The 24500-nt window shown below is 43.9% G+C and overlaps 1 protein-coding gene across 1 annotated transcript in view; it reads left to right on the top strand.

Moving 5' to 3' along the window:
- Phactr1 (phosphatase and actin regulator 1) overlaps window positions 1-24500 on the top strand; it is a 276311-nt gene that overhangs the window by 50357 nt on the left and 201454 nt on the right. The gene's annotated exons all lie outside the window — the stretch shown is intronic.

Below are 24500 nucleotides of genomic sequence, written 5' to 3'. Positions count from 1 at the left end.
GCACCTCTCCAGCATCTGCCCCTACCCTGTGGCTAGCATCCCCTCCGAGGCACAGGGAGGCAGCAGACACTGACTTACCAATGATAAGATAAAAGTGAAGCTGCCTGTGTTGGTTTGGGCTGATGAATGACGGGATGGTGGGCTTGGTGTGTCTAGAAACAAAACAAGGTAGCAGCACGTGACCATCCTCCTGCACTGACCCTCACCTGGGAGCAAACCCTTCATGCCAAACCAGTCTGGTTAGGGGAGAAACAACAGTGGCTTATCCTCGGTGTAGTTCGGTTTCCCAGAACATTTTGAAGTTAGCATCCCGAAAGTTCTTGGTAACAACCAGAAATGACTGTACATTCTTTGATTGACACTATTTTGGGAGGCTCCATTAGAGGGAAAAGGACTTTTTGGAAGGAACATGGGATTGGGGTCTGACACACCTGGCTGTAAATAATGGTTTCTCTTATTTACGATTCGTCAAAATCCACCCCCCACCCCCCAGCTTGTTAATGGTTACAGACCCCTGGGGCTCTACAAACACCCAGGAAACCAGAATCTCCAGGCTCCAGAGTGTTTTTGTTTTTTAATGAATAAGCATTTAAGATGTTTGCAAAGTGTAGCTTCTTTCAAAGCCTAGATTCCCTGACAGGTGCTTTAAGAGTCTCAGGATGTCCTGTAAATGATGAGTCCTGTAAACACAAAGTGATCTTTTTAAAGTCACTCAGAACAATCAAAAACTAAACAAACGAGGCTGGGGATTTGCCTTCCTTCGGGAACTGTTCTCTGGAAGTCTTCATAGCATCACCTGCCTTGCTTGGCCTGTGATCACAGAGCAAGGGCACCTGAAGAGCATTCAGTGAGTTAGTTGGTGTCCCTAAGTTGCATGTTGTTTGTGAATGGCTTGAAGATTTATTTTGCACCTTTGGCTGAAACTAAGAACAGTGAGTAAAGTCTCCTTCATCTCGGGGAAGGTTTTCCATTGGAAGCAAAAGCAAGGATGCAGTAACAGGTTGTCTAGTTCTGGGATGTGGTTGGACCCGCCCGAGAATATAATTTGTCTAGCCTCTCAGTTCCACCTTAGGGCTGGGACAGCAGCCTGCTGTAGTATGTCTTGCTTGCATTTGGCAGCGGGAGTCCTGGAAGGGGATGGCTGTGGCATCCTGCCCTGAGTTTCCAGAGTGAAGGTGGCCACAAACCCCCCGCTGGCTGGGAGCTGCGGGTGCAGCAAATCACCGAGGGGTGGGGCTGCCCCAGGGAAACAGAGCCCAGGAGACCCAGAGCTTCCCTGGTGGAAGAGCAGGTTCAGCACTCCGCAGCCCTTCCCACCTCCACCCCGCCCGGGGTCTCGAGATTTGTCCAGGCTTGAAGAGGTCAAGACCTCGAGCGCGCTATCCCGCCCCGCCCCGCCCAGCAGTGGCGCTGGTGTGGCGTGGGGGCATGCGGGCGCGGCCGGGGGACGCGAGTGGCAGAGCGCCGGGCAGCGATCAGCTGCCGACCCCGGACGCCCGGGGAGCGGATGGCGGAGCCCACGCGCGCCGTGAAGCCGCGCTGCAGACAGGGAGCCGTGCCAGGCGCGGGCGCCGCCGTGAAACCCAAAAAGAAAGCTTTTTATTTGCTGAGCATGAAGCCCCCGAAGGACCCCGCCCCCAACAACAATAACAACGTGTCGTTTGTGATCCACTGTCAACTGGGCAAGGAGATCAAGCACATTTGCAGCAACTGCAGCCGGGGGGAGGACGGCCGCGACGGTGAGTGCCCGGCGCGTCGGGGAGGTGGCGGGAAGGTGGCTCTGCCAGTCCACAGTCCCGGGTGCTGGCAGAATCTGCTACCTGGACAACTGCGGGGACCTTCGCTCCCTGCAGCCCGGCCCTGCACTTTGCAGAGTGTCACCCGAGCCAGTGGGATTGCAGCAGCGCCCAAAGAATCAACTGTAGGGTTTTGATTTGACAAGATGGGGGTCTTAGGGGAATCTGTCCACAGCAGCAACAAAAGCTTTTTAGGAAGATGTACCTGCTCCCCCACCCCCTCCCTCACCCCCACCCCTATCCCCATCTCTGCTGTGAGATTTGCCGGGCTACATTACCGATTGTGGGCTTCCTTCAGGTGGGTTCCCTGGAAGAAGTCATTGGCCTTGACCTCTGAGGGACCCAGCTCACTGAGCATTTGTGGAGTTGTGTGGAATGGTGTCCCTTTAGAGTAAAATATGGCTGTGGTATTTGTTTGTTTGTTTATTGAGTGCTACAGCGCGTCCCTCTTGGACAGTTGCCTAGCTAGTGCTCAGTGTGGGGGAGGTGCAGGCAGCAGCCCTGGGCAGAAAGAGCCAAGACCTGGGACAGTTGGCCCTAGAGCAGGCAGAAGCCTCTGCTTGTGTGGGTGCCTCTGTGGAGGTGCCTTCATAGGAGCTCCTGGCAGCAGCTCTCACTGTGAAGAATCAGGAGGGCCACTGAAGGTCGTGGAAAAGTTTTAGGCAGATCTAACAGAGGCCAGCCCTGAGCCCTAACAGCTTAGCTCCATACACCTGCTTGAGCAGGCAGCTTTCCAGTGTTCCCTTTGGAAGAACAGATATTACTTAGAATCCCCCCACCCCACCCCCAGTTCTCTGCCGGCCTCTGAAGTGCTCAGTAATGAAGTGACTGCGGATGGCCTAATGTCTTTTCAAAATTAGAGTCCTGCTAGCGTCATTATAGTTTTCTTTGATTAAATGTGAGAGAGGCTGTGTGGCGTGGAGTGAGCAAGTCACCCAAGAGCAAACTGGGACAGTACCGGAGGAGGTGGGAGGGAGGACAGAGCTGAGCCCTGCCTGTTGGGTTTAATGGTGTTTGAGACACACATGTGGACATGCGTTTGTTTCTTAGGCTAACTGCTAAACTGGAGACAGCAAGATGAATGCGTACAAGCAGATTAATTGGACCCCAAACTAGACCCTTCTCATAATGTATAATGGAGAATGTGATGTAAGCCAAGCTACTTATTAAATGCCACTCACTCCGTTGACTGAATGGTACCCCAAAAGGGCTGCTTCCCCATTCGTGGGAGTTTGTTTAAATGAGTGTCTCTGTGCATTGCTATAATAAGGAAAGGGTGTTTCTACACTCAAGGATGTGTGCTTGTGTATGTAATTAGGAGCTCCATCACTGGTAGCATGTGCTATGTGTGGCACATATTTTAACCTGCAGTCTGCCTTCCTCTTATGTCACATATTTTTTCCGTAGCCTCAAATTTCAGAATTCCCTCAGTAGTACCTACTCAAGGATGTTCTGGTACTAAGTTGTATACAGGAGACCCATATATGAAGTGGTACAAAAAACCTAATTTTGTACCACTATACCAGGTGTGTGGAACTCTCATTTTTTGAGTGAAATAAGAGAGTGGCGCAGTTGGGTTCATTCTTTTTATGTATGGCAGGAACACTAGAATATTTTATTTCATTCATTGACAGAGAGTATGTGTATGTATGTGTGTGTGCATGTGCGTGTATATGTGTATATATATATATATATGTGTCTGAGTGTGAGAGAGTATGTGTATATGTGTGTATGTTTGTGTGTATGTGTATGTGTGTGAGATTGTGTATATATGTGTATATGTGTATGTGTGTGTGTGTGAGTGTGAGAGTGTATGTATGGAGTGTGTGTGTGCATGTGTGTGTGTGGTGTCTCCAGGCCTGTACCACGGCACCCATATGGAGATCAGAGAAGAAGAATTTCTAGGAATTAGCTCTTTCCTTGCACCAGGTGGGTCTCAGGGATCAAACTCTGGTCCTCGGGATCTGCGCCAAGTGCTTTAATCTGCTCAGTATTTCACCTGAGCAACACCTTTTAAAGAAAATGCATGCTCAGGGTTTAAAGGGGACAGACTCCTCCCAAAGCTCAATAGAGAAAGACCTTCCTCCTCCTGCTGCTTTGCCTCTGCAGTGCTGGGGATGGAACCCGGGGTCTTAGACACGCCAGGCAAGCACTCTCCTAAAGAACCACATTCCCGGCTGGAGAAAGATGCTTATAATGGATCTCCTCTCTGCAGCAGCGCAGTCTCTGAGTCTGCCTAGTCCCTTATCAACCTTAAAGACGCCACTTAGCTACATCCAAAAAAACTCTGTCCCGTTTAAGAAGTCTTCCCTTAAAATGACAATTTTATTGTAAACATTGAAGCATATTTTAATAATTTTGCCATCCAAAGATCTCCAATAACCAACTGTCTTTAGCTGAAATATAGTAAATTTTAAAAGAAAAAATATTTTTTTTTGTTTTGTATTTGTTTTTATTTGTTTTTCGAGACAGGGTTTGTCTGTGTAGCCCTGGCTGTCCTGGAACTCACTCTGTAGACGAGGCTGACCTTGAACTCAAGAAATCTGCCTGCCTCTGCCTCCCAAAGTGCTGGGATTAAAGGCATGCACCACCACTGCCCGGCAAAAAAAATATTCTTGACCTGTTGAAGAGAATATAAAACTACATTTTAGCCATTAACTTTTTTAAATTACATTTATTAATTTGTGTGTGTGTGCGCGCACACGTGTGTACATGTACACACACCATCATATATGTATGCAGATCAAAGGACACCCTATAGCACTTAAGTCTCTTCTTCCAAACTGTGAGTCCCAGGGATTGAACCGAGGTCATCGGGGTGTGGTTGTCCAGTGTCTTTACTTGCTGAGCCACTTGCTGGCCATGACAATTATCTTTCCATTCAAGGTTTTTTTAATGTTCTTAATATTTGTGCATTAGTATTAAAGATGGTTTTGCTGACCTTATTTTAAGTCAATCACTTTAATACCAATAATAACAATAAGCTGTAGAATAAATCCAGCGCTCATTCATGGCCGGTTTGTGCTTCTTTGCTGTCTGCACCCTGTACTAAAGCTGCTCTCAGAAAAGGGAGTGAATTGATGTAGCACTTCGGTGCTAAAGACCACAGAGTTTCAAATACAGGATAAAACAAAGGCAGATAACATATTTTTCTCAGAGCACCAGAATGTTGGGTTTTTACATTGTTTTTATTCCCTCCCCTCCGCAATATCTAGGGCTATGGGTCTCAACCTTCCTAATGCTACGACCCTTAAACACAGTTCCTCATGTTATAGGAACCCTGTCCCAACCATAAATTTATTTCATTGCTACTTCATAACTGTGATTTTGCTACTGCTATGAATCATAATGTAAATACCTTTGTTTTCTCATGGTCTTAAGCGACTTCTGGGAGAGAGTATTTTGACCCTCGGAGGGGGTAGCGACCAACAGGTTGAGAACTGCTGACTTAGAGAAATTGGATTTGTGGTGTGTGTGTTTATAGCTGTGTCCAAGTCCTGTACACTTACTATCTCAATAAGCAAAACTAGTCGGAACCACAAATGAGGAGAAACATCAGAATTTTCTGCTACATTTTTCAAAAACTCTCCTTGATCTACTTGTTTGACAGGTTGACTGGTAGGAAGAAAGGGGAAAATAATTATACCTAAATGAAGTAGAAATTATACATATTGTAAAGCTATGAGAAATGATTACATTTCTTGTAAAACTTTATATTGGAAATGACTGGGAAGGTACTATTTCATTTATAAATGATTAAGAAGCAAATCTACAGAGAAATCCAACACAGAAGGGAAGTATTTCTGTATATCATTTCATGAACAGTTTCTATTATTATTTTAATTCCTTGTGAGTCTTAATCGTGGTGACTTATTTTTAGAGAGTGGTCTCCCTGATCATAGCTAAAGTTCGGGTGTGGGTGTAACTCAGTGGTAGAACATGGGCTCAGGTGTGAGTCTCTGTGGTCTCTCCCCAGCACCACACACACAAACAAAATCATTCCTGTGAAGATGTCCATTCATTAGAAAGGAAATATGTTGACAGTTTTGAGAAAGACTTGGGAGGCTCAGTCTTGTTTTTGCAGTGACATTTTGAAAGTAATGAAAATGGCAGTTGGACAATGAGGCGTTATTGGTTATGAATCATTTTATGCTCGCCCGTCTTGACGCACTTAGTGTCTGCGGACACTCACATGCTAGTGCATTAACCCACTGACTTCCTGATCAGGTTTCAGCTTAGGAGCTAGAACTATTCATCATCTTTCTTAGTCAACTCTCCTATGTTTTTTTGATGGTTATTACTTTTGAGCCAGGGTTTCACCAGATAGCCCAGGCTGGCCCCCAAATGCACAGGAACCATCCTGCCTCAGCCTTCCAAGAGCTGGGATTGGAAGTGTCCCTGCTTTTCCCATGTGGATGCTGAAGGAGAATTGTCCTGGATCTTTGTTGCACGGACTGTAGACTTTCAGCAGGACAACCCTTTAGGGGAAACATGCCCTGTGGGTTTCTATGGCCCACACCACTGCCTTTTACAGAGGGGAATCAGTGGAATGCAGAGTAGCCAGTCCTTCAAAGTCAAGCTACCATTTGATACCCGGGCTGCTAGCAGAAAGGTTCAGGAAGAAAGATGCAGCTTCCAGCAGTGGTCCACAGCTGGACCCTGGAACTTTCCTGTCTGTTTGCAAATAAAGCCTCCTCCACTTGCTAGCCGGATAGGATATTACAGTATTATTTACCGCACAAAATTACGAGGATTAAATGAGATAATTGGTACAAAGCACTTAGCATGGTGCCTGGCAAAGGAACATGCTTGAGAAATATTAGCTGTGATTACTATCATTTGTCTGGTTGCAGCAAAGTCCAATTTTGCCTTGGGCTTTTCCTTCTGCTGTACTATGGTGTATTGCCTCTTCTGTAATTAAATTTCTTGACTTGGGTCCAAGAGGAAAACATTCTTCTCCCTCGCTCATGGTTAAAACATATATTTTGATATCCTAAGTAAAAGAACAAACTCTGTGTGTGGGCCTAAATTTATACCGATGAAGTCCTTCTACAGACAACTGTAGACAGATGGAGATAGATCCAGTTACTTCTCAGAGTAAGAGAACACAGAGAGGAGAGGGGAAGCGGACAGAGGGCCGGAGGGTATAGTTTGGTGAGGTAGCACTTGCCTAAAATGTGGAATACCCTGGGTTTGAACTCAGGCATGTAGAGCAGGTGGGGGAAGGGCAGTAAGACAAAAGAAGTGTGCTTAGTAGGAAATGGAGGAGGAGTGTGTAGCATCACACAATTCTAATGAAGGTGGGCCTTCAACGTCTGCTCCAGGGGTCAAGTCCTCAAGCAGCTGAGATTTTCTTGACTTTCCTACATTGTATGTGAACTCAGCTTGTTTGTGCAGGGCCTTGCCCAGGTGAAGAGAGATACCAACAAGGACACCAACCAGCTATCTATTACCTTCAAAAAGCTTGGACTTTAGTGACAACAAGAAAACAACTGTCGCACAGCTTAAAGACACTGGTAACTGGGTGAGGAAGGCAGGCGCACTTCCCCTAGGAGGGGACATTTGGAATAAGAGAAAAGAAGCGTTTTCCAGGTAAAGAGAAGTATTTTGTTGGAGAAAATGGGGAATTGAAACCGCGAAAGAGCACTGTGCATCCAGGAAAGAGAGTTTGCAGGGGAAACGTGTGGAATGTGGCAGAAAATGGCATGAGCCAGCGGCTGTGAACACAGTGCCCGGGTCTTTCCAGCCAGTTACTTGATGTGCTCTGCGAAGCACTGGGAAGACAAAAATCAAAACCGTAGGAGAATAGCCAGGGAGATGAAGGTAGACACCCGAGTCCACTGAAGCGTGAAGTGTCTTTGAGGGAAACCTGTGGGTTTCAGGAACAGAAAGGTTGGTGGGTCTTGCTTGGAGCAAGAGAAGTCTCAAAAAGCCCAAGGAAGTTTTTGAAGGAGTTCCGATTTCATTCACCATAGACTTGTAAGCACAGACGACCTCACTACCTTTTGAAAGCAAGCTTATAAAATACTAAACAATAGTTTTCAGGAACCAGAGAGGCTATATATATCACCATGAACTTATTTTGATGGGCTTTGATTTCCCTTTTGTTTGTTATTTTGTGTTTTAACTATTACATTACTGGTAGCACCTAGGAAGAACCAGACCAGAAAAAGGACTCAGCCATTGTGACCATTCCTAGCTCAGGAAAGAATGTCCCTTGGCCTTGAGCAGTCATTGTCAAAGGATGAAAATCCTGCAGTTCTGTCCTGCACTCAAACTGTGTTTGTATTCTTTCTATACTAGCAATTGAACGTCATTACCTCATTTTATTTTTAGCATAGTATTCGTTCTTCCTTTCTTTCTCTTAGGTATTTACTTAATTTATTTTATATTGAGGGTTGCCCACAGGGCCTGGCTCACAGTAGGCAAGTGCCTTGTTCACAGCTATATCCCCCAACCCTCTTTTTGATTACTTAGAGACAGGAAGGTGGCCTAAGGAGGTTTTAAACTTGCCATTCTCCTGCCTCTCCCCTCTGGGTTTACAGTCTTGCACCAGCAGGCCCAACTTTAGCATAGCATTCCACTCATGAATACTTTTGCTAATAAACTTCCTCTGTTTAAGTATCTGTCTGACACTTGACCCATCTATTCCTATTCATTTTGTTTAGATTAGGTGTCTACACATTTGTGAGCTTTGTAAATTAAAGACGAATTCTGCACGCGGAAGGTGAGGAACCCAACGGAAAGATTAATAGCTAGAATCTGTGCATGACCCTTACTGAGATTCCATGCATGACATCTGTTCATAGTGTTCTGTTTTCTAGACCCAAATGCTTCTTTCTGTGGTTTACTGATCGATACAGATGGAAAGAACTTCTTAGAGTTGATTGGACATCCAAGGCTTCAGGAAGAACCGTAGGCTTGGAAACAGGGTGTGGCTCTGGAGTATAGCATTCTCCTGGCATGTGTGACATCCTAGGTTCAATTCCCTAGCACGGAAAAAGAAAAAAAAAGTCTCAAAACGTCAATCTGAAGGGAGGGGCACCTCAACCAGTTGAGAGCTGCCATTAGCTGTGTATAATGTATTATTCCTGGCTGGCAATTATGATGAAAGCAAGGATGCGAATGGGGCCCAGCTGAAGGCTGGGTAGCCAGGGATAGGGAAAGAAGTGACCATCTCTCCACCAGTCACGATATTGGTAAGAAAAGAGGATCCCAAAGAGGAAAGCCTTCGGGGGGAAAAAGAACCTGGATCTAAGCAACAATCCAGGTGCTAAGATGGAAAAACAAATAATGAACTATAGATATTTCAGCCCAGCATAGAAATCATCTAGCATGCTAGCAACAGACCATATGAAAACAGATATGGCAGGATTTCCTTAGCATTGTCAAGAGGGTGAAGCATGGCTGTTGGTTAACTTACCTCACAGATATTGATGCTATAGTGACATTGGTGTAAGGAAAAAGACAAGTCTGAATTCCTGCTCTGAGAGGACCCGATAGCCCAAAGAGGGGTGCTGCTATGACACAGATAATCCTTGGATGTCAGAGACCAGAGATAGAGAACCTCTCTCCTTTTGGGGCGTGGAAAGCTACCTAGGTCTTGTTGGAGGAGAAGGCTCTTGAGGTCAATTGTATTGGATAGATAGGATTAGGCTAACAAAGGGTCACTCGGGGACAGGATAAAGAGCAAGGGCAGAGAAAAGTTTTAAGTCCCATCAAAGGTAGAGCCTCCTTAGCCAGACTCTTTCTACAACTCCTCTTTGGTCTTTTATTTCTAGTGTCTTGAACGATGCATTGATATTAAGTGTGGAACAAAATGTGTTCAGTACATGAATATTTGTTAATGTATTAATTACCCATCTAGCTGATAAGTACAAATCCATTTATTAAAGTGACTTCAAGGACAATGGCTTGCTGTGCCTGGGGGAAATACACAGGAGCTGGGGTGTGGTGAGATTTGAGTTGATGCCACACAAGAAGGACGCAAGATTACCTAGGGGAGTGTTTTCTTTAGCAGCTTTATTAAGACGTAACGCACACTCCATACCTAATTTCTAATTCACTAACTTAAAGTAAGTAAGCGGTTTGGGCATCTTCATAGAATCTTACATTCATCACTAAAGGCAGTTGCAAGACCTCTTTATTCTGCACCTCCTCCCCAACACTCTGATCCCTTTAGTTAATCTCTCTGGTCATTCTATAGCTCCTATCTCAGGCAAGTGCGAATCTACTTTTGATGTCTACATAGTTTCCTACTCTGAACCTTTCATATAAATGGACTCCTGGACTATGTAAATTCTTGTGTCTGGCTCCCCTTCACTATACATAACGTATGTAAGGCTCATCCACACTGTATAGCAGGGATCACGCCTCCTTTTATGGCTAAATGTGTGCTCTGTTTTGGGTAAACCACATCCATCTGTCTATCCATCAGTTGGGTACATGGTTTTTTTCTATGGTTTTTTGACTATTGTGAATGCCCCATTGTGAACATTCCTGGGCAAACTTAACGTGTAGACACGGGTCTTCATTTCTCCTTAGTGTGTAACTAGAGATGGCATTGCTGTGTCATGCAGGAACCTATGGATTAATCCCTTAATTCCAGACTGTGTTACAAAGTAACAATCCTATTTTATTTATATTCTTGTGGCAATGTATGTGTGAAAGTCCAATTTGTCCACCTCCATCTTGATACTCATTGACTGTGACTTGGATTATAGCCACTTTGGAGGACATTAGATTCTGAGGCATGTTGATCAAGAAAGGCTAAATTCAGACCATTTAAGGAAACTAGTAAGTTCAGATAATCCAAACAGAGTCTGGCTATAAGCACGTGTGTGTGTGTGTGTGTGTGTGTGTGTGAGAGAGAGAGAGAGAGAGAGAGAGAGAGAGAGAGAGAGAGAGAGAGAGATTTTCTAGTTCATATATTGTATTACCTTGTAAGCATTTGAACAGACTTTTTAGCACTATGAACACTTTATGGAGAACAGTTCAGGACTGCTATAGTATTTTCATGATACCTGCTTATGATACCACAAATGGGTTTGTCAGCCATGTCCAGTTGCCTGAGAGTCACCCTTCACCAAGCCTCTGAGGTGTGGTATCTTTTGGGCAGAGAAGTCCCACTCTTAAATTGCAGAACTGAAGAGGGGGAAATGATACAGAAAAATTAGGACAAAAGCAAACTATCAACCTGGGATTCTCAGAGGGCGGGGGTGTTTACTTCAAGGGTGGAATCCCAGGGGACCATGGCTGTCCTTTGCATACCCTCAAGTCACTTCTGTCCCCAGCTTCTCCCACCTGGAAAATGAAGTTGGTTGATGTGCCCAAACCCCAGGGGACTGTTTAACTCTGGCCCTGGGGCTTCCCACCTGGCTTTCTCAGCTGAGAAAGTTTGCTGTAACTTGGAGTGTTTGAAAAATAACCAACAAATGATGTTGCATGACACAACACACATGAACTTCACTGATTAGTGTCCACCAATGCATGTTTACTGGCTCATAGCTCCACGCACTTGTACACACTGTGACAGTTCATAAGGTACAATACAGCCCAGAGAAGTCAAAAGGTACTTATAAACTTGTTCTTTACAAAAAGTGTTGGGTAGGCCCTAACAACGGCAAAGTCCCTGTAATTAGAAAATACTATCCATTTCTAAGCAATTTATCACCATAGTTGATCTTTGAATTGAAAAAGTTCCTAGCAATTATCAAATCTTCTCTCTGTGTGATTCAAACAAATCAGTTTGGGTCTTTGTAAGGTGGAATCAAGCCAGACACTTGGGTTGCCCTCAGACACATATCTTAGCTTCCTGAGTAGCTAGGACTATGGGTGTACCCCAGTATGCCTGAGTCTTAGTATTCCGTGTGTGTGTGTGTGTGTGTGTGTGTGTGTGTGTATGAAAGAGAGAGGGAGAGTGTGTGTGTGTGTGTATGTATGAAAGAGAGAGAGGGAGAGTGTGTGTGTGCGTGCGTGTGTGTGTGTGTGTGTGTGTGTGCGTGTGTGTGCATGTGCGTGTGTGTGTGTGTGTGTGTGTGTGTATGAAAGAGATAGGGAGAGTGTGTGTATGTGTGTGTGTGTGTGTGCGTGTGTGTGCATGTGTGTGTGTGTGTGTGTGTGTGTGTGTGTGTGTGAGAGAGAGAGAGAGAGAGAGAGAGAGAGAGAGAGAGAGAGAGAGAGAGTTAGACAAGTGACTAATGTCAGAAGATTCGGGGACCACAGTTATATCCCTCATTCCTGATTCAAGTCTTGGTCCTTTTAAAAGTCCATAAGATGTCCTAGAAAATCCAGAACAGTTCAAAATGAAAAGCAACATAAAAAGAGTCTTATCTTCTTCTGAATTTGTATTGTGAGTCTCCTTAGCTTTCCCACATCCACCGTGACCTTTCCGTAGGCTTCAGGCAGGCTCACAGTTTTTACCAAGGGAGGGTGGATTTCTCATATCCACCTAGGAAACAACCATCTTGACTCTCTCATTGTTTTGCTGTGCACTTTAGAACAATTGCCTGTGCTATTTTGGCACTTGTAGATGTGCTTACACCATAATTATTTTGCAACCCACAAAAGTAATTATAAAATCAAATAATTAGCTTCTAAACAAGCCATAACCCCAGAGATGGTTGCCGGGGTGGGGGGGGGTGGGGGGGAAATCGTGGGGTTTCCCTTCTGGAAGCTTCACTTTTAAGGCTGTGACTTCCTGCTTTCCGTATGTCCCTCACTTCAGTTGGGGTATCATTTCAAGTGCAATGGTGGTCTTCTCCTGAGCCCCAGCCCCAGGCTCCTCTGGATGGAACACACTTAGCACAGCAACAACATTACATAAACATGAACAGAAAGAGACAAAGGTGGGGAGGGAAGGCATGGCCGATAGACTGGCTGTGGCTGTTGCTTAGTGGCAGAATGTCTTGCGAACATGAGCCCCCAGACTCAATCCCTATTGCTGGCAAGAGGAGGAAGAGAAAGGGGAAGGGGGATATAAAATACGTAGAATTCTTCTGGAGATGGAAAATTTAAAATGAAAACTAAGCACACAAACAAAGCCAAAAAGAAAACCTCAGCTTACCAGAATGTAATACCGATTGCTGATTGGAATTGTTAAGAGGCTCATAGTAGAGCTCTAGTAGGGCTCATAGACTTCTGGATCTGAAGGTTGAGCTCAGAGTCTGCTACATAGTTAGCAGCCAGCCTTCTGGGCCAGTGAGAGCTAGGCTCTTTTTGAGAGACTTAAACCTGCCAATGAGATGCGTTGGTCTGATGGATACAACAGTCTGTAAATAGCACTTAGTTCACATTGGGAACGTCATCATCTAGTGGTGGAGCTCCTCAGCGTGGTAAAAGGATGGATCAGAAAACACGTGCTGGCAATAGGCAGCGCCAAGGATCTGCCACGCATTTAAGAAGCAACCTCTGCAAATTTCAGCACTTCTCACCAGCCACTGTAAATGAAACCCGCCACAGGCAGGAGCTCCTCATTTTCCAGATAAGCACACGGTGAATCATTTTGACTGCCCAGTGCCCTCCAGAATTCCCCTTCAGAACAAACTGCGCTCTACACTTTCCCCTAAGCCTTAGTATGGATTATACACGTGCTGTTAAACGGCCAATGGCTACCATCTAGACTCAAACTGGACACAGAGAAGACACTCAACTACCCAAAGCTGAAAGAGCCCTTTAAGTGGGAGAAGTAAGAAACGGCAGGTCCGTGGACCTCTCCCACTTTGCCCTGGGTTTTTGAGGTTAAATCTGTGCACAGAAACAGATTTATCTTGGCAAGGCTGTAAAAGGTAGCTTAGGATACCTGGTGAGCATTGGACTGTGAGCCTTGCTTTTTCTCTCTCGTGTTATGCTGGAAGACACAATGAAATAGAGAGGATATGTTCAAAGTGCAGTATCTTATGCAAGAAATAAGAACAATGACAAGAAGTTTGCAGCAGAAGATCTCTTCTCAGGAAGAAGAAAAGTGCATCTTAGAAGACATGTATGGCAGAAGGGAGGCGCAGGCTGTCTGGAGCTCAGGTTGGCAGAGCTTGGTTGACAGTGTCAGGAGCTGGGCAACCCTGCAGGATCTCAGACTCTTCTCCGCGGGAGGCCACGGAGATGATAATGCCTTACAGTGGTTTGTTTGTTTGTTTGTCTCTAGAATATGAACAGCCCCTTGTTATAAATGACATCACAGCCTTGGTTTTAATTTCATGGAGATAATAAAGTATCTAATAGAGCAGCTGTGTAACGTTGATCAGAGTGACTTCTGGAGGACAGAGGAATGTCTGTGTGTTATATCCCAGGCAAAGTTGCTTTGGAGAAAAAAACACAACATGTCATAAATATATTAGCTAAAAAGTTACATCACACCATAGATACATGTATGAGAACACAACATTTTTGGATTCATATTATGTAAAGAATAATGTTTCCTCTTGTGCCAACTTTAATCCCCGTAATAAGAAAAAGCATAATGTAATATGCATGAAAAATGCCAGAAGAAAACTTAGCATGTCTTATGGTAACTTAAAAGTTAATTTAAAAATAGCAGAATGGGGGCTATTGGGGACGAAGAAATGGACCTGTGAGAATGGAGGGAGGGAAAAGGTTAGTAATCAGGGAAAGAACATGATTACAGCATCAACAGGACTATTCAACCTGTGGTCCCTGGGCCTCACACTTCCCAGAATAGCTATGGTTATGGCCTCCCGGCATTTGTAGATGACAGTGTCCTATTGCCAAACCAAAAGGTTAGGCACACATATTATTCATTGTACATGTGTAAAAAAAAAAGTCATAAGCTGAGTCTTATACACTCAATATGGTAATAAAAATTTTAATCAAAAGATAACCATTCTCCTTTAAAAGCCATCAGCTTACGCTGGGCAGTGGTGACGCACGTCTATAATCCCAGCACTTGGGAGGCAGAGGCAGGCGGATTTCTGAGTTCAAGGCCAGCCTAGTCTACAGAGTGAGCTCCAGGACAACCAGGACTCCATAGAGAAACCCTGTCTCAAATAAATAAATAAATAAATAAATAAATAAATAAATAAATAAATAAATAATGAATCCAAAATAACAAAAAACAAAAAAAGCCATCAGCTTAAACTAAGGTTAGATCAAGAATCTATTCTGCCTTCTCCCCTCTTGGCATTGCTAAGGGCTCTGGAATTCCCCCTTGTATTTAAAAAACAAACATAAAGGGCCCAACAGGAGTAGCATGGATCATGTAAGCAAGCTGCAATGTTCATTCTGGCCCCCATCCCATATTTAGCTGTGAATTAAATAAAAATTTCTTTTTTTACTTGGAAAATACCTAGTCTTAAATCCCAGCAAGGTTCAGCTGGGAGGATTTCTCTCATCGCCGGTTCAGAAAACAGGCAGGGCTTATTTTTCTTGGATAATCCTAAGAGTGTAATTCCTGGCAGTGTTTACCACAGAGAAGGAATTAGCAGCCTCAGGGGATGAGGGAGCCAGGGCTAGGCTCCAACAGCAATGCCAGACAACACCTGGAACCCTCCCTCAACCCTATACACTTCTGTTCTTCTTCTTGTGAAACGGGGTGTGGTAAAGAATACCAGGCTTATTTCCAGAGTCCTGGGAGAATCTAGGAAGCAGGCATCTGGGAATCTTCTACTGACTTACAAACCCAGGGGTTTTGTGATTGTATAATCATGGCACTGGCTTGTTCGTTCCAGAAGGAGAATGAGGGCAGGTGAACTTCTTTCTCCTGTGGCTCTCCTCTCCATTGTGATGTGCAAGGATGGGGGTGGTGGACAGGCTGTGTGACTCACAGGGCCTGAAGGTGAAGGCCCAGAGAGAGCGACAATGGCTAGAGGGACAGATACCACACTGCTGCCGCACCACCCTGTGCTGGGATTTTCTTACCCTGTGTCAGGTAGAACCTTGTTCAGCCTATTCAAGTCACAGGGACACAGTCTGCTTCTCAAGAGCGGTCTTTGGAGGCTGCTGTACAGCCTGGCATGCCTTTCCATGCCCCTTTCTCTGCAGAAAGGTCAAGGGTAGACTTAGGGTCCTTGAGGAGGTAGGTCCTTCTTCAGAGGTCACAATTCTCTGCTTTTTTCTTTTTTTCTGCCATTAAGATTGAACAGAACTTTTACAATGAATCACTGCGTATGAGACTTCCAGGTAAAGGACACTGAAGAGAACTAGGTTCTAGTTGAGGATTAATGGGGGACTATATATACTGTGTCCCTTCTCTTGTATCTAAGAGACAAATGCCTCTGCACTGATGTTTCCTTACAGAAATTCAGGGTCATTATTTGTTGAGATCTATTTTTCCCCCTCTCACAAACGTTTCAGTTAGTTTTAAAGTTATGCGAATGTTAACAGCTTTCTGCTTAGTATCTGAGTGTAACCAAACCCGATACTGCTTTATTTAGTGGCTAAGGTGGCAATGACAAATGCTTCCCTTGCTGATGGGAATATGGCCTGATCAAAATCCAGTCCAGTTGACACAGAGGCTAGCATTAGTAATGCTATTCTCACCTAGAGTTCTGAAGTAGGGGTCTGGGGGAGTGTGTCAAGTCGGTGTTTAGTGTCCCCCAAACCTCTCTGATTGCAGTGTTTAAAAAAAAAAAACCATAATTCTGTACTTCAATGTTGACGTCTTGCTGACTTTAATGAAGTGTTTTCCAAGATGTATTCTCCTAATGCTTGCTTCATGTGGTGTTTTTTAAGACCAAACTAGTAAGGAAAACTGAGCTAGCTGTGTTAGACAGATGGCCGTAATCTGCAGCTCTGCCTCTGCCTGTGAGCTTCCTGAGTCTCCCGAGGTTATGGGTGTGTGTGTGCTGATTTTCCCAAATTTATCTTCTTCTGCTCTTCCTTTGGTTTATTTGGTTGATTAGCTTTTGGTCTTGGGTAGATGGTAGTCCTAAGTGTGTGTGTGTGTGTTTGCACACACGTGTGCGTGCACACGCATGCATAATTACATGGAAGCAAGGGGGTCTTCCTCGATCACCTTTCACCTTATTTTTAACTTTTCAGCCATCCTATTCCTTCTTGAATGCAATGTTTTGATCACAGCCACGCGAATCCAACTTCCACCTTAACTCCTCCCTGATCCACACAGCCCTACTGCACAGCCACTCTTGCTGAATGAGACGCTCATCAGTTCCACTAAGGGACCCTGCTGTCCTCCTGCAGGCCAATGCCACCCACAGCACTGGGATTACAGGCAGATGCTCACCAGGAGTTTTACATGGGTCCTAGAGATTGAACTCAGGTTGCATGGCAAGCTATATCTCCAGCCCCCAAACTGAGATCCACCTGCCTCAGCCTTCCTAATGCTGGGGCTACAGATGTACATATTATATATTATACCTGGAATATATATATACATATATATACACACATATATACACATGCATATATATGCATACACACACACACACACACACACACACACACATATATATATATATATATATATAGTTGGTTGGTGGAGTTATCATTTGTTTTCTGTTTTGAGACACGTGTCTCACCTTGTCACACTCCACTCTCAAAAATCCTGCTGAGCTTAGGCTCAGGCAAGTCTATTCCCTCAGTCCTGGTCCCTGGACTATCAGCACATAGCAGCACTACAGCAGGAATTATTGGTTGGTTGGTTGGTTGGTTGGTTGGTTGGTTGGTTGGTTGGGAATTCTTGGCAAATATGACAGGTAACCAATGCCCAGTAGGAAAGTTAATGTGCTGCTCCAGCTTCTTCTCCTAGCAAGTATGACACCATGGTAATGGGCTGTGTCCCCACCATGAGAGAAAGAGCAGCTAACACTGAGGGTCCTGGCAACTGCTGAACATAAACCATTACCATCGTGACCAAGAAGAAGTAGCTGGACACATTGATTCAGTGACCTTCACTTAGCTGTCCAGTGGATGCTAACGAAATTGTTGAATTGGTTGTAAGTTTGCTCCATTTGGTCCAAAAGGGAGGGACTTCATCTTTTCCATAGGCAGACAATATGTTTCCATCCTGTGCTGCCAGGCTGGGGCTTTTGGGGACCTTGTGACCTCAATGCCTGGAACAGTTCAGATCAGGGTGTCTCAAGAATTTTACTCCAGTAAATTCTTCATTTTTGGAGAGCAGCATCCTACACATTATGGGGAGGGCTTGGCAACATCCTGGCCTCAAAGACACGGATGTCCTGAGCATTCTCCTCCCATCCTTGAAAGCCCACCCCACTGTAACAGACACAGCTTCAGACATTGTCCTCTGGATGATACCATTGCCCCGAGGTGAGAACTTACAGACTAGGTTGGCTGTGCTGAGGGAGCCCACCAAAGCAAGGAACAACCGTGGGTTTAGTCTCACAGGGAGGCTTTTTGTTCAAGAGGACTGGTCTGGATAGAGGAGGAGAGGAATCCTTAGTAGGTAAATAAAATAATACAGGAAAAGAGAGGGAAGAAGAGTCTCTCTCCTGGTGTTTCGGATTACGGACAACATCTCTTACCCACTTTCCTCTGCCCAACCCACTCCCAATTATAGGAATTGACTGTGACTTTCCCTGGGGAGGGAAGAAACACTCCTTCTCTCAGTGTGGTAGAAAGCACTACAAGGTTTGGAGGAATTAAACAATATGCCTCAGTTTCCTAAATAGTAAGTGTTGATGTTGCTGTTTCAAAGTATATCTTCTACCACAAGACAGTATTTAAGTGATATGAACTAGAAGTAAAGTCAGGCGGTTTAAAGGCAAGTCAGATGCAGAGGCAGCTGGCCTTAAGGGGATTTGCTACAGAAAAGAGCAGCAGTTCTTGAGTGGGGGTGGGGGTAAGATGGAAAGGAAGCATTGTGTTCATGTCACTGCGCAGAGGGACAGGGATGGCTGTGGGTCGATCGAGTAGCATTGGAACTGGAGAAACCATGGTCAAAGAGATCAGTGGAGCATAGCCAAAGGCACTCATGGCTAGGTCAGAGGAGGGACATAAAAGCCACACAAAACATTACTGGAAAATGGGCATGGTGCTTGTCCTAGTTAGATTTTCTCTTTCTTTTCTTTTCTTTTCTTTTCTTTTCTTTTCTTTTCTTTTCTTTTCTTTTCTTTTCTTTTCCTTTTCTTTTCTTTCTTTCTTTTTTAAATTCTGTTTGACCAAATAGCCAGTGCCACCCAGGAAGAGGGAGCCTCAGGTAAGAGACCTTCCATCAGATTGACTCATAGATGAACCGTGGGACAGTTTCTTGATTACTGGCTGATGTGGGAGGGCCTAGCTCACCGTGCTAACATCTAAGTTCTCTTCTGTGGCTCACTTAAAAAACAGTATGGTGATAAGGTAGAACCCAGGACCTCGGGTATACTGGGCATGCTCGGTACCTCTGAGCTATACCCCCAGCCCCCCGAGATATTTCTAACTGTTTAATAGCAGATGCTCATGTCTTCCTCCTCTGAGGCAGCACTGCTCTGTCATATTCACATTCTTCACTCTTTATTCACAAAAGCCCCTGAGTAGGCACCTCCATTTTTTAAGATGCGAAAACAGAAGCTCAGAACATCCAATAGCCTGCAGGTTTCGGCTCTTCCAACCTCTGCCCACATCTTTTGAGCAATCTGCTAACACCGTCAACAGATTTTTCTTTGGTCATCTGGAGACATCAAGAGTCTCTTGGTTTTTCTCATCTGAGTTGAAGGGTCTGAGTTTATGAAGCCCTTTAGGCTCTATCCTCATGTTTCATGAATAATAAATTTTACTTGCTGGGCAAACTGGAAATGATTCAGTTGCTTAATTCAGTATGGTGAAGACATTCTTCTTTTAAACTGAAATGGTTTTCGACATTTCTTCCTATTGCGGATTTTGGCTCTCTGCCCTGCCTGAGGTCTAGCAGAACTGTGAGCTGAGGACATAGAGAATCACCTGCTCACCTGTGTCTTCCTTGGGGGTGTAATTTGAAAATTAGATTATTACCATTGTTGTTGTTGTTGTTGTGTGATGCTCATATCGTGGTCATCGTCACAGCTGTTGTGTGTGATGCTCATGTGAGTAGGGACACACAAGCCCCCAGTGCACCCATGGAGGTCAAGGTCTCAAGGGTGGGTCTTCTCCTTACACTCTGGGATCAGGACAAACTCAGGTTGTCCAGCTTGCACGGTGAGCACCTTTATCCACTGAGCTATCTCACACCCCATGTTTTCTTCATTAAAATAAAACAAAATAAAATCTGACGTACAAGTTGTTGTGAGGAGACTGATCATCGATTTCATTTGTTTAATCCATTCTCACAATGAGGAAATCAGACTTCCTAAGTTCACTTGTAGATTCTTGTCTTCATTCAACTAAAAAGAAGAGAAATTGCTTCCTGTGGGTTGGGGAGGGAGGAAAGTGATCACTGGGTGGGGAGCTCAGGCTGAGTGGCAATGGGGCTCGTGGAGTGCTTGTGGGTAGTGGGAGGATCGTCTAGAATGGCAGTGCACTAGTTTTGAGGAGCCAATAGGAAAGGATTTCCACTATAAAGAAATGGTAGCAATAGGAAGATATAGGTAGCCCAGTGTAAATGTTGTGGAGGATATATTGCATAATGCCTTGTTACTGTGCAACTTTAATATTTTTATATATCAGTTAAAAAAGATTCCATCTGAATTTTAGTAAAAGTGTGATTTCTCAAGATAGATACCAGCAAGGAATACCCATGCTGGCCATATTGACTGGAATCGAAGCTGTTCAAATAACATCAAGCTGATGTTACTCGTGATTGAAGAGTTTAGGAAGATGCTAAAAAATCCTTTTCTTCAGAGACCAGAAGGTAGAAAAAGTTTTACACTTTCACCATATGGTCTCTGACCCATACTGCAAATTCACTTGTAGGCAATACATAAACAAATGAATATGGCTATGTGCCAATAAAACTTTATTTACAAAGAACAGCAAACAGACCAGGTTTGAAAAGAGAATTATAGGTTGTCCAGCCCAACTGTTCTCCAAGGTATGATAGGCAGAGATCCCAGATATGTCACTTGAAGCTATGTGACCTTCATTAGCTTGTGATTCAGTTTCCATGATTCTAATATGATGATTCTGCTGGCATCTGCATATTGGGTTGGTGTTAAGATTAAATGAAATTACAATATCCAGGAACAGGCACAGACCCAAACATCTAATAAATGCTCTGGACATAGCGTATATTATTTTAAATGTTTTCTCTCTTTCTGCTTTGCATTTCCTGCTTTTCACTGTGTTAGGTGAATTGACATTGAGCCATCGCTTGCGAGTGCTTTCATCCAATATTCATTCCCACTCACCTGTCTGTATCTCCTGATTTCTTGAGTTTGAAGGATAATGTATATGTTGGTGGCTTCGAACAGCTTGTAAGCATAAAATCCCCAGGCACAAGGCCTGGCATGCAGCCCAATGTGCTGTGCTGATGTAGCTAATGGGTAGAGGGAGAAAGCGTGAAGAATTACAAGACAAAGAATGTGGGGAAGAATGAACTAATGCCTTGGAAATCGTGTGGGATTTCAATTAAATAGGAATTCTGAGGGGGGAGATTTTAGCATTATGTGTGCATAAATAGCTCAGTTTTCCACATGTGGAATCAATTAACCACTTGGCTCTGTTAATTAGGGATTCCCCGAAGTGGAACCCATCGCTCATAAACTAGGAACATTAAAACCCGTCAAAGCGCTTGCTTTCCAAACCATCTATTTATGTTATAGCTGAACCAAGAGAGATAAATCACACATGCAAAACAGCTGTCTGCTGGGGTGAAGAGCATTCCCCGTCGTCCATCTGTCCGTCCTACACACTGAGGAGACTCACTTCCAACCATCAGTCTTTCCTGTGAGGAGTCAGTGAGCATTTCAGAGGCAAAGGAGGAACTTCTGCACGTGTGGCCTTCAGCTTCTAGCTGGGCATGTTCTCAGACAGAGAGAGCAGGATCCATTGGTCTCATCATTGGCCTAAGTGATGTTCCTAAACCTGGATGTCCCTGTATCCTGATGTAAATAACTTTAAAATCTGGTGTTCATGGCTAAATAGTATGCATTATACTATAAATAGGTAGACCTTAAAATGTGAACACATTTATTGTATCATTATTCACTCCATATCTTTATGTATATTGTTTGGGCAAATAATTGATACTTTTCACCATAGTTAATCACTGTGGCTATAATTCTATCCCAACACTGCTATAATCTCTTGACTTGATTAATTAATTAGTTGCATTTAAGTTTTTAGGCAGAGCAATATAGATTTGTATTTTTATCCGTGTGTGTGTGTGTGTGTGTGTGTGTGTGTGTGTGTGTGTGTTGTGGACATCATGTGTAGGGGCGCGTAAAGAACCAGATGAAGGCATCACATCCAGAGTTACAGCTACAAGTGGTTGCAAGTTGTCCTGTGTGAGTGCTGGGAACCAAACTTGGGTCCTCTTTGATAGCAATATGCATTCTTAGCCACTGAGCCATCTCTCCAGCCCCGGAATATATATTGTAATTAATATGATCTGTCCCATATCCATGGTAAAAAGATTAACCCTTTACAGTGCAGTCACATAGGATACAATCATCTGTTGTGATAGCAATGTGTCAGTTGTGATGTGGACGGGAAGAGGTGGATGTTGAATATTTGAATGAGTACTGTCTGTCTCTACCCAGATGCCTTTCAGGTCTGCAGTGTTCTTGCTCTATTCAGAGTACATTTCATCTGTTAACATTAGAGGAGTACTCATGACTTTGAACAGGGATCCAAATGACCGCTTTGTAAAACTTGGTTTTGCCAACAATGAAAAATGTAATCAGCGAGGGCTGGAGAGATGGCTCAGCGGTTAAGAGCACTGATTGCTCTTCCAGAAGTCCTGAGTTCAATTCCCAGCAACCACATGATGGCTCACAACCATCTGCACAGCTACAGTATACTCATATACATAAAATAAATAAATAAATCTTTTTAAAAAAGAAAAACAAAGAAGGAAAAGAAAAGAAAAATGTAATCAAGGTTTGTCCTTACTTGCTCTTAGATTAGGCGTTGCCTAGAAGTGTGACTATTTATCCTATAAAAAGAAAGCCAGGCTGCAGGGAAAGATGAAAGATTAGCATTCACATCAGGTCATGAAGATACTTATATTATCCATGAGACTCACAGAATTTGCTAGTCTAATAAAATATCACATTTTCACTATCAGGAAGCAATTCAAAGCTAGAATGTCTTATTTAAAGCTGTAGAATAGTCATGGTTACATTTTCCTGTTACTATATAACAGTGGAATAATTTTGACAGATTATTTTCTGAGCCTATTCTTATATTTACCGTTCATTAAAGAGAGATTTAGCACTGAGCGTCAGTACTTGGAGATCTTATCGTGGCCCATAGTATTTTAAAATCTGAGCATTTCTAAAATATATTTATTCTTGAGTTTTCCATATTTTCCTCCTGTGTCTGTGGAGTACATGGAATATAGATACACATACCTGTGTGTATGGAGTGACCTGGTGCTGTTGTCTGCCCCTGTTTGACTGAGACAAGTTGAAAAACAGAAGACAAGGCAATCCCTTGTTGATCAGCCCTCTGTCCTTGTGAAGCCACGGTTGGGCAGTCAGATAAATCCTATTGTTCCCACGTTCACTGGGGGAGGGGGAATATGTGCCTCTTTTCACATGTACTGTATCTGTATCACATGTACTGTATCACATGTATCTGTGGTGCCTTTGCTTATGAAACACTATGCTATAAACTGCATGTTGCCTCAAACTACCAAAGATGAGTTTGAATTTTGCTGTTACTGTTTTTGTTATTTTGGACTTCTGGTCAACATATGTAGTCAAAGAAAGTCTCAAATTAAAAGAGAAAAAGAAAAAAAAGCAGTTGGATATGGTACACCCTCCTGTCATATCAACACCTGGAATGAGAAGCTGAGGCAGGAGGTTTGATTGTTCAAGGACAACCTGTGCTACATAGCGAGACCTTGTTTCAAACACGAAGACAAAACTGTCACTTTGGAGCTGGTGGCACAGCTGCATGGCAGAGCATTTGCCTAGCGTTCATAAATCAGCCCCACATTTACTTTTATTCCTGAGTGCTATAAAATGAACTGACTTGGTCTCCAGTTTTCCTGTCCTCTTCGACATTTGGGCTTCAATCTTACTGCACAGCTACTTATACAAAGAGAAAGGCAGCCCAGACCAGCTTATCTCAACAAAAGCACTGGCTACAGTTTCTACACGGGAGGATAAATGCAGAATTGCTACATAGGGGGCCACACAGAAAGAGGCAGCAGCACCATGTATAATTCAGTATCTTCTCCAGCCAAGACTCCTAAATATTAAAAACTCGAAATTACCTGCCAGTTCTTAACCATTAAATGTGCAGCGGCCATAACCTCTGCACCACTATTTTTTTGGCAGGGTCCTGACTTGGAGAAGTAAAGAGTATTTTGATCCCACCCTCTACCCCTTTTATTTCTTTCCAGTCCTAACTACACCACAGCTGGAACTCTGGTTTCCATTTTGAGTTCACTGTGCAGCAAGTGCATACGTATCCTTGATGTACACTAGCTAATGTTATCAAGAGAATACAGCAAAGTATAATCACCAGTTTTATGGACAAATTTCCCCCAATCAGCCATCTGTTAAGAGGCTCCATTTAAAGTAGTGGGACCTTTGACAGAAAGCTGAATATAGCCGTCGTTGGCAACGGTCATCCAATTCCGTTTATTTCTAGCTGTTTATCCTTCTTGGCTTGCCTTGGAATAAATGATTCAGCCTGTTGGAATCT

The sequence above is a fragment of the Apodemus sylvaticus genome, chromosome 14 (genome assembly GCF_947179515.1).
Source record: "Apodemus sylvaticus chromosome 14, mApoSyl1.1, whole genome shotgun sequence".
In the NCBI taxonomy this organism is placed as follows: Eukaryota; Metazoa; Chordata; class Mammalia; order Rodentia; family Muridae; genus Apodemus; species Apodemus sylvaticus.
This window is presented reverse-complemented; position numbering and strand designations above follow the sequence as displayed.